This window comes from Gossypium arboreum, chromosome 3 (genome assembly GCF_025698485.1).
Source record: "Gossypium arboreum isolate Shixiya-1 chromosome 3, ASM2569848v2, whole genome shotgun sequence".
Taxonomy (NCBI): domain Eukaryota; kingdom Viridiplantae; phylum Streptophyta; class Magnoliopsida; order Malvales; family Malvaceae; genus Gossypium; species Gossypium arboreum.
The window spans coordinates 17,479,539-17,498,304 of record NC_069072.1 but is presented as its reverse complement, the minus strand read 5'-3'; positions in this window follow the sequence as shown (position 1 = coordinate 17,498,304).

Genomic DNA, 18,766 nt, shown 5'->3' with positions numbered 1-18,766 from the left:
CCCTAGCCACCAGGTTTGTTGCACTAGTTCTAAGCAACATAATATTGATATTCTATGCCTGACTCGTACTAGTAGTATTCTCCCAACACATATTGATTATCTTCATACTCATATTGGTTGTATATTGGTCAGGTAAAATTGATTATCTTCGTACTCGTATTGACCTCATTCACTTGTATTACCGGATATTCTAAGTCAATTAAGTCATAGTTTTTTGTCTAGTTTTTCATAGACGGCGTTAATTGTTATAATAATTAAGTTATACACATTGTTGAAGCAAACAATCACTACAAGAAAATAGGCCTTTAGCGGATTTTTAGTGGCGCTTGGATAAAAAACGCCGCAAATGTTATACATTAGTGGTGCTAGAATGAAAACACCGCTAAAAGCTGAGCAATAGCGGCGTTTAGGTTCAAACGCCGCTAAAAGTTGAGCAATTGTGGCGTTTCTGATAAAAACGCCGCAAAAGGTTGAGCTATAGTGGCCTTTTTTTATCCAAACGGCACGAATATGTATTATTTTTTGCGAAACAACTCCGTTTTGTTGTACCCAAAATGCCTTGGTCTTTTTCCCAAAATAAAACTTAATCAACTACTTTTGAATGCCTCGATTTTTATTTTGAATCTTATAAAATTGAATCCAACTTAAATAAAACTTTACGTCTCAAATTACAAATCCAACTTGAATTCGAGTTTTTACAATCTCAAGTGAATCATATTCAATTAAATCCTAAACCCTATAATTAATATACATTTAAGGGCATAACTAAGGGTTTGAAAGGGTCTCGGCCCCCTTAAAATGAAAAATTTTCCATTTAGGCCTTTTGAAATTTTTTTAAAATTTTAAAGGTAAAATTGCACTTTGTCCCTCTGATGATGAGATTGCGTTTTTTTACTTACAATTTAATTCAAGCCCCTAAAAAATTTCTGATTGTGTATCTGTTTATCCCTAAACCCTAAACCCTAAACTATAAATACAAAACTCTAAACCTTAAACCCTAAACTATATACACTAAACCCTAAACTATAAACCATCATTTATAAACCTTAAACTCTAAACCCTAAACCTTGAACCTTGAACCTTGAACCATAAAACCCTAACTCTAGACACTAAAGCCTTGAACCCCTTAAATCCTTAAATCCTAAATCTTAAAACTCCAAACCCTAGAAATAAATTTCATATGGATATATATTGATGTGTGTATATATATAGATGTTAATGTAAAAGCTTATATTTATAATTATAATAATTTGTGGAAGCACTTAATATTGATTAAAAAGTCAAAAAGCAAAACACAAACAATAAAAGGGAAAAAAAAGTGAAATGGCAAAATGATGCATTTAACAAATGGAAGCTAGACTAATATATCAAAATATTAATTTTCCTTTTCAATTCAACATGTATTTCATGTTTATTTTTAGGTTTATGAAAAATATTTTTTCAGAATTCATAATTATCTCTCTTCAATTATGGTTAGCATTCTAATTTAGTTGTTTTAAAACGTTTTGTTTGAGTCATCAAATAATCAGTGTCTTACAAATCATATTCTTCTGTCATTTAGTTGTTAGCTTGGGCAATAAAAGTTGGCTCATATCTAAATTAGGAAATAACGTGAATCAAATTTTAATTAAGTTGAACAATAGTGGCGTTTAGGGTCAAAACGTCGCAAAAAGGTGAGCAATAGTGGCGTTTTCTATCCAAACTCCGCTAATATATATTAAAAGATTAAAGACTGACATCGTTTTATGCTGCATATTTAGTGGTGTTTTCAATAAAAACGTTGCAAAAATGTATTAAGATTTTAAATGACATCGTTTTTAGCTTTGTTATTAGTGGTGCTTTTTTAAAAAATGCTGCAAAATGTATGAATTACCAGCATTTTCAGTGAAAACACCACAAAAATCTATTAAGTGACTACAAAACAGTGACGTTTAATGCGTTGTTATTAGTGGTGTTTTGTCTAAATCGCTGCAAATATGTATTAAGTGTTCAAAAAACGGCACCGTCTTGTGCTTCGTTTTTAGTGGCGTTTTGCGTAAAACGTGGGAAAAATGTATTAAGATTTTAAACGACACCATTTTTAGCTTTTTATTAGTGGTGTTTTCTTATAAAACGCCGCAAAAGGTATGAATTACTGGTGTTTTCAAGGAAAACGCCACAAAAATCTATTAACTGATTGCAAAATGGCGCGTTTAATGAGTTGTTACTAGTGGCGTTTTGTATAAATTGCTGCGAATATGTATTAAGTGTTTGAAAAACGGCACCGTTTTGTGCTTTGTTTTTAATGGCATTTTCTGTAAAACGCCGCAAAAGGGTTACATTAGTGGCATTTTTTCTAAAGCGCCGCAAATCTTCATTAAAAAAAATTTAAACGACGTCATTTTTTGGAGCCTCGTATTTCCCTTACTTTCCCTGGATTTCCTTGATTTTTTTCACCAACATCCTAACTATTTTTCCCCCAATTTCCCCCAAGTTCTTCTTTCCTAAAATTTTTCCCCTAATTTCCCAACTTCCAAAATCTTCTTCGACTCTTCTCTTTACTGCTTCAAGAGGAAATTATTCGCCTCTTCTCTCTGTCGCCGCCGCTGGAAATTTGGTTACTAGAGGTATTTTTATTTGCTCGCTGATTTTGTTACTAGAGTATTTGTACCCTACTGGTTGTCACTCATATTTTTCAATGTATATAATATTTATATGTAAGAAACTCAACAGTTAAAGGTGCTGGTTCATCTCCAAGAAAACTTCCCAAAATAGAATCATTTTTTTTCCTCTTCTCTGCAAATTTTTTCAGCTGAAACAAATCTCGAAAAACCCAATTTGAAGATTATAAATTCAAATTATTGAGTCACACTTTCATTTTGTAAAAAGGTCTTTTCCTTTTATTCGTTTCATATTTCTAGAAAGTTAAAGGTTTTGGATCTGAAATTTTGGGTCATTTTGAATTTGTTTGATTTGAGATAAGAATTGGGTTTTTGCTTTTGATTTAGAGTTTTCAGTACTTTCAGAAGAAGAACAAAAAAAAAAAAAAAAGTTGGAAAAGCAAAGGATTTGATCCAAATCCAAAATCTATGGTAACAAAAAAGTTGACTCTTTTGCTTTGCATTGGCTGTTTTTGTGTTGGAATGCTCTTTTCTGATAGGTAAATTTCTTTTAATTTTCATTTCTTGATTTGGTTCTAGCTTGAATTTGCAGTTTGATGAATTAGGTGATTGTAAATATATATATATATATATATATATATATATATATATATAACACTTAGTGAAAGCAATAGCTATTTTTCTTTATTTTAATTAGTTTCATGGACCATATTTTGAATCACTTTTTTACAAGGTTTATTTCTATATATTTGTGTATATTATTTTAGTGGCAATGATTATGAAAACTTTTGATGAATAATCATTAATTTTTAGGGATTTTCTTTTTGTTTTTACATTTAGATTGATATGTGCTATGTAATTAATGAACCCACTTTGTTTAATGGTGTGTAACGCTAAGATCTACACTTCATAAAGCATTATAGAGGTTTTCATGTCCTTGTTTTATGCTTTTTTCATGGTGGATTCAAAGTTTTAGCCATCATCAAGATCTTTCTGTATTCGCTTTAACGGTGAGGATTGGTTAATGTCCTCTGAAAATGGTGTTTAGTTAATGATATTCATTTGACATTTCATTTTGTTTACTGTCCTTATATCGAAACTTGTTGTTGGGATCTTCTGTTATTACCGTTATCTCGAATTACAAGTTATGCTAGTGCTAGGGATAGTAATCTTGTTGAGGGAAATGTGGAGTATTACGGACTTCTTACTGACATTATTGAGTTGGATTATTATGGCAAACGGAAGGTTGTCTTATTTCAATGTGATTGGGCTGATGTTAATACTGCTCGCGGAATTAAAAAAGATCAATTTGGTTTTATAATGGTGAACTTCTCTCGATTAATTCACACTGGACAACAATTGATAGACGAGCCGTATATATTTTCTTCTCAAGTGAAACAGGTTTTTTACTCGAAGATCCAACTGATGAGGGTTGGTACGTTGTACTCCGTAACAACCCTAGAGACTTGTTTGACATGGGCAATGGAAGTAGAGATGACATTGACGAAAGATTAGAAGCTTTGCTTTTTCCACAACAAAACTTAAATGAAAATATCTCTAGTATTAGTACACAATTTCAATGGGTTCGCCAGGATGTGGATAAATATATTTACGAATTATGATGTAGTAAGACTTTACGATTTTTTAATTATATGTAATATTATATATATTTTAAATCTTGATCTTGTTAAATATTTCATCTATTTTATATGTACTATTATTGTTGTAATTAGTTACTAAAATTTCAATTATTTTATGTGTATTGCAGATAAAATGCCCAGAAGAAAATTACGACATCTAAGTATTGTTCAAAAACCTTCAAATTCGAAAGAAACAACTAGTGAGCAACAAACCGGTATTGGATCTTCGAATGTTCTGAATACAGCTGACAACCTGCAGAAATTCAAAGTAATATTAAACTTTAATTTACATGCATGTTGGCTTTTATTATTGATTTGTGTTACAAATCCTTATATTATAATATACCATTTTTCAGCTGAAAGTGTTGGGACGCGCAAAACTCGAGGACGTACGCTACTAAAAGATTTATACGAGTTAAATTCCGTCGAGCGTGTCAGAGTAGCTAGAAACAATCTTGGGCAGCCTGTTGGATCAGAAGCTCGACTTTTAGTAGGATGCTTTGCATTATAGCACAAAATGCCAAACTGTTACCCATCAACTACGAGTCATGGCATCATATGCCTCTAATAGTAACAAAAATCAAGCTCTCGATAATATTAAGGTAATAATGTAAATGTAATTTATAATACTTTGTTTAAGTTTCATTTATATTTACTATCTAAACTTGTGTTTTTTCTGCAGGAGAGATTTGCTTTAGAGGTCTCAGATAATTATGTCAAGAAGGCATTAGGAAAGAAATGGGGAGACCATAAAAGTACTTTGAAGAAAAAATATTTTAAGAAAAATATAAGTCTCAAAAAGAAACTACAAAATGTCCTGCCAGGAATGCTAAGGTACCAATGGGAAGATGCAGTTAGATTTCGGAATTCAAAGAAAGGAGAGGTATTACGTACTTCCAAACTCGTATAATTATAGTATTTACTATATAAGTAATAATGATTTCACAATGTAGGATCGGGAGTGCGTTGAAACTACAAATAGGCAAAAGCAAAAATTCACGCACACAGCTAGGTCAAAAAGTTTGCTTGTGTAGCTGAGGACGAGATATTTTGAATTTATTAATTGTATCACATATTAATTAATCTCTATTAAATAATATTTTTACTATTATATTGTAGGAACAATCGTCTGGTTAAAAAGTTGGACCACTTCTGCTTTTTGACATTACACATAGAAAGAAAGATGGATCTCCTATTACTACTGAAGCTGCAGAAATTATGGTATATTTACTTAATAAAATTTGAATTATTCTAAATATTTATAATGTTTAATTATAATGGTTTAATTCATCGTTTGTATTGTAAATAATGTTGTGTTGCATTTGTTTATTTTATATATTTCGTTTCTAACTTTTTGATTGATTTATTAGGAGAAACTAAAGGATAAAAAGGCGGAGTATGAAGGGATTGCTTCGAGTGATAGCTCTGTTAATCTTGACGACATTGATAACCAAATAATTACTGAAGTTTTGGGTCCTAAAAGGTATAGTCGGGTTCGATTTCAATGATCGTTTGTTAATCCAACCCAATATTTTGGATCCAGCTCGCAGCAATATATGCCTTCGGGAAGTCAGGCTCAAGCTGAAGTTCAGAGGTTAAAAGACCAAATGACTCAGATGCAAGCGAGCACAGTTGAGCAATTTGCTCAACTTAAAGCAGAGGCAGCATCGAGAGAAGTAGAGGTTCAAAGAAAATATGAAGAACTCTAACTACAACTTAGGGCGGAAGCAGCAACGAGGGAAGCAGAGGTAGCAGTGAGGGAAGTAGAGCAAAGCAGAAAATACGACGAACTCCAGCTACAGCTTCAGAATATAATGAAGATGTTTCAGTAGTCGCAGAATCAGCCATCTTAGACGTTTGTTTTCTTATTGTAAGAATAGTTTAACATTTTAACATTATTGTAAGAATATTTTGTAATTTCATTTTTTAATTTAGATTATTTATTTCGTTGAGTTTGAAGTATCAATTGGATTTGCTGCTTTTGGTTGGATTTTTTGTATTTGTTGTTTTTGGTTGTTGTAGGAAGGGATTGTATATGAATGAAAATGGATGTTGGAAATTTGCTAAAATTAGTGGTGTTTTGCGAAAAGCGCCGCTAAAAACCAAGTTTTATAGCGGCGTTTGCAGTAAAAGCACCGCTAAAGGCCACATTCTATAGCAACATTTGTGAGAAAAGCGCCGCTAAAGATCACGTTCTATAGCGGCGTTTCTGAAAAAAGCGCCGCTAAAGGTCACGTTCTATAGCGGCTGGGAAAAGCGCCGCTAAAAACCTATTTTCATGTAATGAATAATAATAGTTCTCATCGTAGGTAATGTGAAGAGTCATAAATAGTATGATTTATTTGAGTTGAGAGGGCGTTTGAGTAGAAAGTTAATTGTATAGTTGATTTTGTGTCTCTTGAAAGTACTCAGATCATGGGATTACAGCAATTTTCATTCTTTTCGGAATCACTCACTGCCCATCCGAAGAAAGTGGGTTAAAATCTACCTTGTGTGGGTGAAATAAGTGCGATACAAGTACCACGAGTTGTCATCTTATAACTTGCAAAAGCCTCGCTTGTTGAGTAATACATGGTTGGTATTGAAAAGATGTCGGTAAAGGATGTATTTGTTTGTCGCAGTGTTAAAAACACAACAGCTGGCAAAGGCATCGTGAGACAATACTTGGATGGGACAAGTTTTAGGGTTGTCCTATCTACACCGCCATTTTAATTACTTAGCCGATCCATCGGCATGGCCTTGGTGACCTGCATTGTGGGTAATATTTCTTCAGCTTTTCCTTTTCCAATCCATTTAAACGACTAGTATTGTAAAGGATCATCATATACAAAACAGAATGCAAGCTACATTTATTTAGATGCCGAACCTGTCATCTGTCAAATAAACTGCATGCAACACCAGTTTCAGAAGCTTACTAGTATTTATACGTTGGCAGATATGAGCATATACTGCTATTACTTGATAAAATTATAGAAAACGTTTCTGAGTTTCTCTTTATTATTGTATTGAATTGGATATAACCCTGCCTAACCCTAGATGTTCTCTTGTGTCTGGACAATTCTCAGATCCAGCGCTTTAAGCTGTATTCATAATGGCAAAGCAAATGCTCTTTTAATTTAATATCTTTTATGGTAAAGTAATTAATTACTATAATTTTCTCTTTTTTCTTTTTTCTTTTTCCTTTTCACCACAATGGGAACTCAGAAGGACCATGCTCACATTTTTAATTTTTTTTAAACATTAAATTGCTTGGAAGAATGTATGCATTATCAGATAAGAGCCAATTGCTTTTTTTTATCTATAATTTATATAAAATACGAGTTTAGAAAATTTTTGAACCGACTAGAATATCAATTATTTTTCATTATATCACTATGTTAACATTTAAAAATAATTATAATATTTAATTTAAAATTATTAGTTAAAAATTAACATTGTGATCATTATACATTTTGAAATAATTATAATTTAATAGAATTTGGGATAATTACACATTTAAAATAATTATAATTTAATTTATATTACTTTAATTTTAAATAGAATTTAGCATTATATTTAAATTATCGAAATAATTTATATAGTTATTATTTTAAATAATACTTTTTTCCAATCACATCAAGCAAAACTATTTTTTACATTGAATATGGTACAAATGATTTAATTATGATTTGAGAAATTTTTTTCTATTTATATTTGAATTTTAAATAATATAACATATTTTACGTTTTAAAATTCGAATAATGAATTAAAATATATTACTAAAAATTAATTAAAATTGAATGCATAAAATCAAATATAATCCATGAGGCTTTAGAAAGTAGTTGCTATAAAAATGAGTAATTCTGAATTTGGTTGATTCTCCATGATTGTTTGATGTTGCGATCTTCTTTTAGATTTGTTCTTCTAGTGGACTCATCAAGGTGGCATTAAAGTGGCTTATGCTCTTGTTAGGGTAGTCTTATTAGATACAAACCACCGCTCTAAATGGGAACCTCTTCCCACTAATATTTATTTTTTGTAGCTGGGGGTGAGGAACTTAAGACGGGGTGGGGGTATATGGGGTAAATTTATTCATTTGGGTATAGGTTATTCTCTCTTAGTGATTTGGGTCCTATTATTTAATTTGTTACCGGTAGTAAATTTTGTTTAACCTTAACAAATGAATAATTTATTTAAGGCTAAAATTTTTCAAACTTTAAAAATATAATAATTAAATTCCTGTTTTTTTTAATTTAATTGAATACTTAAACTTTTAAAATGCATCAAAAAATTTTTAAACTTTTTCAAAAAAGCAATTAAACTCTTACATTTTTTTTGCACTCAATTAAGTACTTGAATTGCCAAAACGTAATAAAAAGATCTTCAAACTTTTTCAAAAAAGCAATTAAGCACATGCTTCTTTTTTTTTTAACTCAATTGCAAAAAATGTATAAAAAAACCCTTTTGACTGTAAACTTTAACAGTTAAAGCTAACCGCACATAATTTTTTCAGTTAAAGTCATTACATGTCACAACCACAACTTGACATGTGGCAAAAATGATAAAATAAAACTCAATAAAAGTTATAAAAATATTAAATTGTAATAAAAATAAGAAATATTTAATTTAATTAAAAATTGGAAAAAGATTATAAAATTGTAAAAAAATATAAAATATATAGAAATATAGAAAAAATATAAAATTTTATAAAGTTGTAAGAAAATGATAAAAATTATAAAGGAATATAAAATTATAAAATGTTCATACCAAAAGATGTACTTTATAATTTTTCTATAACTTTTATTTATTTTTATTTTTATCATTTTTCGCCACATGTCATCTTGTGTTGTGTGATGACTTTAACTGAAAAAAAAATGAAGATTGTTAACTTAATGGTCAACGATTAAAGCTAATGGTTAAATGGTCTTTTTTATGCATTTTATAATTTCTTATGATTTTTATAAAATTTTACAAATTTTTATATTTTTACTATTTATATATATATTTCTAATTTTTGTAAATTTTAAATATTTTTATAATTTTATTAAAGTTTAATAATTTTTAAAACGTTTATTGATTTTTACTTTTTTATAACTTTTTTGTCACATTTGACACAGTGGTTGTGACACGGGGTGGCTTTAATTGGAAAAAAATTAGGGGCAGTTAATTTTAACTTTCAACTATTAAAGTTTACAGTCAAAGGGCAATTTTATTCATTTTGGCAATTGAGTGAAAAAATAAATAGGAGCTTAATTTTTTTGAAAAATTTTGAGGGTTTTTTATGCATATTGATAATTTAAGTACTTAATTGAGTGCAAAAAAAATTTAAAAAATTTAAAGATTTTTTAATGCATTTTAAAAGTTGAAATATCCAATTGAGTGGCAAACAAAAATAGAAATTTAATTACTTTTCTTTAAAAAGAATTTGAAGGGTTTAAGTCTTTATTTAATCCATATTTAATTTTAAAGAAAATTGGTGAAATTTTAAATAGCGATTATTTTAAAGTTAAAAGTGACATATGATTCACTTTTTCCTTTCAAGTAATTCAAGATTGGTTAAAAATTAAATATAGAAACCTCATTCAAAATATATTATATACACAAAGCTTTAAATATACAATGGCTAGCCAATATCACCTTTGGATTTTAGATTTTAATGTTATTAGAAGTATTAAATGTAAACTGTACCTTCTTAGAGTAAAAAACTAGTTTAATCCCATAATTATTAATATGATTCCATGTAAAAGCATTTCTTTCTTTTGGACTGTGAAGCTTAAGTGCATGATGATTATTACCAAAATAAGTTTTGCGAGGAAGAAGAGTACATTAAATTGACTCACAACTATCTATACTAGTATCCTCAAAATGTTTTAATTATGGGGCTAAGAGGCAGCATCCCCCTCTTCATCTACTGCTAAACAATGGTCCCTGCCCTCCTTTATCCCAACTTTAAACCACTGATAAAGTGTGTTTTCTTATTAAATCCCCCATTTAAGGAGCAAACCTTTGTAGCTAAGCACATACTAATGCCTAACCCCACTCTCAATACATCTTCTTTTTCCTTTGTGGGTGTCACCAAATTACCTTAAGCATGGGCAACTTTACTTTTCTAGTGCCTCATTAATTCCTACAATTAATTTAATTGTGAGTATAATTAATCAATCAGGTCTCAACTCAGTTAAAGAATTATCAAAAAATAATTATATTTGCAAAGTAAGTTATATAATTATGCAAGTGTTTTTATCTTTTATTAAAAAACAAAAACAAAAACAAAAATCTATCCATAATGAGATTTGAACTAAAACAATTTTAATTTCTATTTGAAACTTTAACAATTTATTTATGTGTTCTAAATTTTTTATATATATTTATATATAGTAATAACGTTGTTAATTTAGTGCCACAAATTAAATCAACACTAACTCAAAATTAATAAAAATTAATTGAATTCATTTAATATATTTAATTTTATGTATTTTTATTTAAATTCTATTTTAAATACATAATTTTCACATATAATAAAATTTCTAATTTCTTTATGTGCAATCTAAATAATGTCACCTCAGTATTTTAAAATTTTAAAATTTTTAGGAGTTTCAAAATGTTAGTATTTAAAATGCATCATTTTAAATTTTATTATTTTATTTGGAATTAAGGTTAGGAAATTTCATCAATTAAAAATAGTTATAAAATAATAATAATATTAAAAATATGTAATATTTATAAAAATATTTATTTTTCTAATATAAAATATAAAAATTATATTGAAATTAAATAAAAACTAGATTTTGTACTTTATATAAACCATATGTGTTAAAACAATACAATTTTGAAAATCCACCTATTTAAGTGGACTTTTAAACATATCTTACAAATTTTAAAAGTTTTTAGCATTTTTATTTGAAAAAAAATATTTTAAAATATTAAAATCTTAATACAAATAAAATACTTCCTCCAAAAACACACTATATTTGGATCTAAAATGTCTGATAAACTCAAGTAATATGATTTACTCAAAAACAAAAAATTTTAGTAATATGATTACTCCTTATTTGAATTATTATGTTATAATAACATATTTTGTTCATTTGGTCATAATATAAGAAGAGACATATGTTTGAACTTTAATGACGATATTATTAGAAGAGACATCCATAAATCTTAAACATGAATGATAAAAAACACATTTTATTAAATTGTCTTTAAAATTTTTCATTATTTATTGCAAAATATATCATCTTTAAATAATATTTTATTTTTCAAAATTAAGAATAAGAAAAAATGGACACGAAATTTAGAAGAAAAAAAACATAATATATACTATTTATTAAGCCCTTTACTAAGTTAGTGTCATTTATCAACTGGATCCTAACTCAGTTAAGGAGTTACTAAAAAACCATTTTATTTTCAAAGTAAGTTATGTGATTATGTGGGTTTTTTATTACTTTTTATATTTTTTAGATCAATAAAATTTGTCCATAATGAGATTTGAACCGAGTGCACTGTGCATATAAAACTTTTTCATTTACTGTTTGAACTAAAACAATTTTTTATTTTTATATGGAACTGTAATAACTATACTTGTATATATATATATATATATATATATATATATATATTTATATGTTTGTGTATCTATATTATTTATTAAGTCTTTTATTGAGTTGATGTCACATATCAACTATGTCTCAACTCAGTTAGGGAATTACCAAAAAATATTTTGTTTTCAAAGTATGTTGTTATATGATTATGTGAGTGTTTTTATCTTTTATTTTTTATAAAACTTTTTCTTTTACCATTTGACCAAATTCAACAAGCATATAAAACTTTTTATCATTTAAACTAAAGCAATTTTTTATATGAAACTTTAATCACTATACTTTTTATATATATTTGTGTATCTATACTGTTTATTAACTATTTTATTCAGTTCGTGTCACCAATCAATCGGTCTCAACTCGGTTAGAGAATTATAAAAAAAAAACTATTTTATTTTCAAAGTAAGTTATAGGATTATGCGAGTGTTTATTATTAATTAGTCTCGAACCATATATTTATTATATCTTATTTTTAAATACACATCGTGCTCTAAATTTGTGGTTTTCACACGTATACACGTGTGATAGGATTTCTTATTATTAATAAAACCTGTGACACCAATTCAGTTAGGTAATGACTAATATACCTTTTTATTAAATAACTACTATTATTATTTTGATACCCTTTTGTCTTTTCATACTTTTATATCATTTTAAATAAAAGAACTAAAATTAACATGTCTAGGGATTAAACCCGAATTTAATGGATATATGAACAAATTCTTTAACATTACCTAAATAATAATTATTGAGTAAACTTTAAAAAATTTACTTTTAATATAAAATATTTTCTCACCAAATTTGTGTATATAGATAATGTCATTCATTATATTGGTGTTACAAGTCTAACTCGATATTTAATTTTTTAAAAAATAAAATTTTAATATTAAATTTTCTTTTCACTAACTTGATAACTTTTTGGCGTGCTATAAAAAATGAAAATACCATGAGACAATTTGAGTGAATTTAATATTCTTAATATGATGTATTTATCTATTTCAATTTTCTTTTACGCACAATTTAAACTATTTTTATATATATTTTAATTTTGTACATAGTGCATATATGGTGTTGTTATTAATTTCAAACATTATAGTACGTTTGGTTCCTTTGTAATGGAATAGGGTTGTAATTGAATAGAACTGTAATCAATAATTCAATTGTTTGGTTGAATGGAATAGATGTTGTAATAGTATAAGGAAAAAGGCTTAAATAACTAAATTACCCTTAGCGAAATTTTTTAGATAGATGATTATTGTTATTGTTATTAAATTTTAATAAAATTATTGTTAAATATATTTTATTAAAATAATAAATAATTTAACCATATTTTAACATAATTATTATTAAATATAATTTAATAAAATAAAATATAATTTAATAACATTCTTAATATAATTATTATTAAATGAATTAAAATCATAATATATAATACTATAAAATAATATATAATCTACTTTATTATTTTTAAATTGCAATACATATTTAATGTGCTAAAATATCATTAGTGAAACAAATAATTTAATTATTCTACAATAAAAAACAAAATATTAGAAGTAATAAATAACTAGAGAATTATATTTCACATCCAAGCATAATATTCATATATTAACAAAAAGTTACATGATTCCATTAGTTTATATGTCATAATCCATATGTTATAAAATTTTACAACATCAAAAAGTTACAACATTGTAATGGCATTCTATCATGTCATTATACCATCCAAATATTACAAACACAAAAAGTTACCAAAACATCATCAACACAACCATGATTTTTAATGGTCAACAAGAAATCTTCTGATTCATTCCAATCTCACAGAAGAAGGTAAACTAAAGAAAATGAGCACTTGCATTGGATGGTCTGGAATTTTGCTCAATGCGCGATAGCGCTAATCCTCAGTTAAACCTTCTACTTCATATAATGTTGGATATAATTTTAAAGCACTTTCTTGAATGATCATTTCTGACTTTTGTTGATTTAGCACTTCAGAGGCAATACTCTTCCTGATTTCAAGGCCAACAGTCCGAATGTTTTCCTCCAATAAAGTGGCAGTATCATTAAATTAAGTAGAAAAATCACTTGCATTAGAAATCTTTTTTTTTCTTTTTTGAAAATGTGGAATCACCTTGGTTACTAGCTGGTTGCGATTGTGTAGCTAAAAGATCCATGTCATCCAAAGAAACATCAGCTTCGCATCTATGGAAATCGTTTTTTTCTTCACGAGTACTTGTAGTAGCTACATCCTCAACATTTATTTCTTCAATAATATCAGCGGCTGTTTGAGCATCTTTCCCAGTGGCTCGATCTTTTGCTTAGATGGCAGTAAGTTGGTCATAATAAAGGAAACTACGATGTTTGAATTGAGCGGCTTCTTTATGACTATAAAAATGAGGAATTCATGTTTTGGTCAAAATAAGATAATAAAGACTTGAAATAATTCTTACATTTATATATGAGTTACACACCACATCTTCAGCAACAACAAGCTGTCTATGCTCGTCCCAACCACAGCCGCTATTGTTTTTTCCACTAAGCATGTCATAAACAATTGACCAATCCCTTTTCAATGCCCTAATCCTCGATTCAAGATTAGGTTTAGCCTTCAACATGGCATGGGGTAAAACTTTTTCTAACATTTTCTCCAACTCATTTAAATAACCGACTTTGAATATCGTATCTGCATTAAAGGTTTCAACATTGTGTAAGTCGACCATACAAGAAACCAACGCAGCATCTTCTTCTAGAACCCATTTCCTTTTGGTTCATCGAGAATTTTGGAAAGAAACACTTGATTGTGAAAAACCTGACATAACTATCTTAAGAAAAAACGTAAATTAAAATTATATTCAATATTATGAATCAAAAGGTCAACACTTTATAAAATTATAACACATGATGAATCAAAAGAAAATAAATTATAATTCAAGAAGTCTAGTACAATACAAAAAAACAATTCAAACACCACCAAAGTTTCATAAACTAGATACATGAAATAACATAAACAAATTAACATTTACTATTTTTACACTAAACTTAACTAATTTCTAGATGCTTGCCATTCATCGAACATTTGGTTGGCTAGTTCCATCCTCCAAGTAGCCCATGCATCCGATGGATGAATATTTACGATATTTGGTTCATCGTCATCTATCACATTACTAGGTAATCCTTCTCCTAACTCCGCTTCAATAGGATCAAGACTCATATAGTTTCGAATAAAATTATAGAGCAAACAACATGCTATAATGATTCTATTGTGCACTCTCACATGATAGAATGATGGACTCCTAAGTATTCCCCATCTAAGTTTTAATAACCCAAAACATCTTTCAATAACATTACGCGCTGAAGCATGTTTCATATTGAAAAATTCTTCCGAAATACTTGGCTGGTAACCCTGACGCCACTCATTCAAATAATATCTTTTTACTCTAAAAGGCACAAGAAATCCCTCACAATTTGTGTATCCAGCATCAACTAGATAATAACAACTTATAAAAAGAAACTATTTATCATGGTTAATTTCCCAAAAAAGTATAATCTTAAAAATTAATTCAAATTCCTCTAATTTTGCACTTTATCATGAGGAACTTTTAGTCATGTCTCCTACTAATGGCATTTCGAAGAACCCGTTCATCAGTAACAAAACCTTCCCAACCAGGAAGAACATAAACAAAATGCATATCAGGTGTACAAACACCTAACATAATTGTTGTTATGTCACCTTTTCATGTTCGATATCTAGGTTTATCAACTGTTGGAACCCTAATCTTAATGTGGGTTCCATTTAAAGCACCTAAGCAATTCTACATCACATGTATAAAACCTCGGGTTAGGATATTATATTTAAATCTAAATCAACTAAATTATGTACAAGCTATATATAAAACTCACTCCACTACCTTGAATCATTCCACATTGGGTCTGTAGAATTAGTTGTAATTGGCTCTGCCTTTTTAATTAACACATCTTGTAACTGTATGACAACATTTAAAACATTGTGAAATGATCTACTAACGGTTTCCCCGGACTTATTAAAATGATGCTTGATAACTCGATTTTTAAGGTGATGAGAAATGATATGTAAAAACATTGCCACTTGCTCATCAACAAGCATGTTCCTTGACGACTTCAATCCCCCTAAAGTTTGCAACATCTCACATAGTTTAAAAGGTAATTCTATTCATCCTAACTTGTTCAATATAGGTCTTGTCACTAGCATATACAAGTCTTTTCACATAATCTCGTTTTGCATAAAAATCTAAAATATAGAATCTAATCCTTGGTTTATAAGTATGTAGGCTAAGGATGACACCCAATGTAAATAAGAACCAACTCGCAACTGTACACGTTTACAACCATATTGTCATAGCAAGACCAATTCTTTTACGCCTCTCACTTTGTACTATTAAAGGCAAACGAGCCATTACTGCAAGATATTAAAGTGTTACATATCTTCAAATCGTAGTAAAAGGGTCACATTTCACCAATATTAATTTCAATAACAGAAAAAACAAAATCAAAGAATTTAATTGCTAAAGAACTTGCAGTGATTCAGTGAATACAAGATGCTCAACTCTCAAACAAGCCAAATAAGAAGAGGAAGTAATAACAAACTGTCAAAGAAAAAGGAATAATACGTATTAAGAATCTTTACAAAGCACAAAATAAAAATTACAACTAAATATAAGGGTCTATTTAGAATCTTTTAAAAAAATACATATTAAGAAAAATGAACAATACATATTAAGAATCTTTAAAAAAATACCAAATAAATTCACTACTTTACCCTAAAATGTGTTTTTTTATTTTTTTATCCGTTTTTATGCTGTTTGTATTTCAATTATTTTCCTACCTTCCCTCAACTCTTTTTATAATTACTATTTACTAGTCTTTTTACATTATTGTTTTTTATATCATTTCTATTATTACTATTTAATCATCCATCTTTAAATAAAAAATACATCTAAACATATTCGAATCAATTTTTATTATTATAACAATAATATCAACTAAATTAAAACTTCATTATTAATTATTGTTATCAAATAGATTGTAAATCAGATTTCATCACCTTAAAATTGAAGAATCCAGTAAACCTATAACAGCTTTCAGTGTCCCAAATGGCTTTTAACAATAGAAAGTTTTACCTTTTGGTTATAAAAACGATCCAAGAAGATTTCAAGCTTTTATGGATAAAATATTCAGAGACTATAATGATTTCATTCTCATTTATATAGATGACATCCTTATATTCTCAAAAATATTAGAAGAACATTACAAAACATCTAGATTTATTTAGTGATATTGCTTTCAATTCAGGATTAGCATTATCAAAAACTAAAGCAGAATAAGTTAAACCCTAGATTGATTTCTTAGGAATAACTATTGATAAACAAGGAATTAAAATACAAACATTTATTATTGAAAAATTATTAAATTTGATACAAATTTAGACACAAAAAAGAAAGTTCAAAGCTTTTTAGGATTAGTAAATCAATTAACAGTTATGTCCTGGATTAGCTAAAAAATTAATTGAACTACAAAAAAGATTAAGAAAGATTTAGAACATTCTTGGAATGAAAAAGATGTTGAAATACTAAAAGATATTAAAAAACATTGTGAAAAATATGGAAAAATAAAACTAAACTTCCCAGATGAGAATAAACAATATGCTTGGATTATAGAAACATATATCAGTTTAGAAGGATATGATAGTGTTTTAAAATTTAAATACCCTGATCATCTATAGAATATATCTGTACCAGATTTTACTGAACCAAATTTTAACTTATATAAATATGTAAAGAATTATATTAACATTACAAAAACAAAAATTTGTTTTGTAAAAGTTACAACAGCTATGGCAAATATTCAAAAGGATCATGTCAAGGGACCTCTTCAAGTGGTAAAGATAAACATTGTAGCGACGTAAAAATTTTTGCTTTTGGTCGCTAATTGAGGTGACTTACAGGAAATTCGAAAACTGATTTTCAATTTTCTTAAACAAGAGAGTCGCCACCGATCTTTTTTCTAGGTGTGATCGGACACCTAATAAATCATATTTTTTAGAAAAGAAAACTTATTCTTGAACAAAAATGAAGGCCGAATTTGGGTCTACGCGAAAACCAGAATAAAATTGGGTTCGAGAGTCGGTTACGTGCGAGGAAGATATTAGCACCCTCGCGACGCCCAAAATTGGTATCTTTATTAAACAGGTGTTGTCTTGATTTTCAAAAATATGAATTCAATTTAACATTTAATCGTGATCCGATTGAAAAATGAGAATTTTTAGTTTTCGTTTCTTTACTTTTTTTCCTTTTTTTTAGAAGGGTGTCCCGTTTTTAACACGAGCCGACGAATTTCACCCAACATAGCGATGAAATCGATGGCTTAATGTTAAATCGGTTCATTGCCTTATTTATTGAAATTAGTAAAAAAAAAAATTTAAAGTAGTGAACAACAAAATGATATAAAAATAGGCGGGAAATAAAAAATAAAAGAGTTAGAAATACGTCGAAGCAAATAATAAATATGACAATAATATTAAGAAAAATAACAATATATGCGATATTAAACATGATAATAATAACATTAAACACGAAATAGAGACGAACATATAATAATAATGAGTGAAGTGACGTAAACGTAATTTTAAAAATACTAATAATGCTATATGTATATATATATTAAAGTATATACATAATAATAAGAATGAAAAGTGTATACATAATAAGACTAAATATATATGTACATAATATATATAAAATGAACATATACAACATATATTAGAAATACTAAAAATATATATATATATTAATAATGCTACATAAATATGTACATATATATTAAAATAAATACATAATAATATTGAAAGTATGTACATAATAGTGTTAAAATATATACATAATATAGCTATTAATATATATATATATATATATAT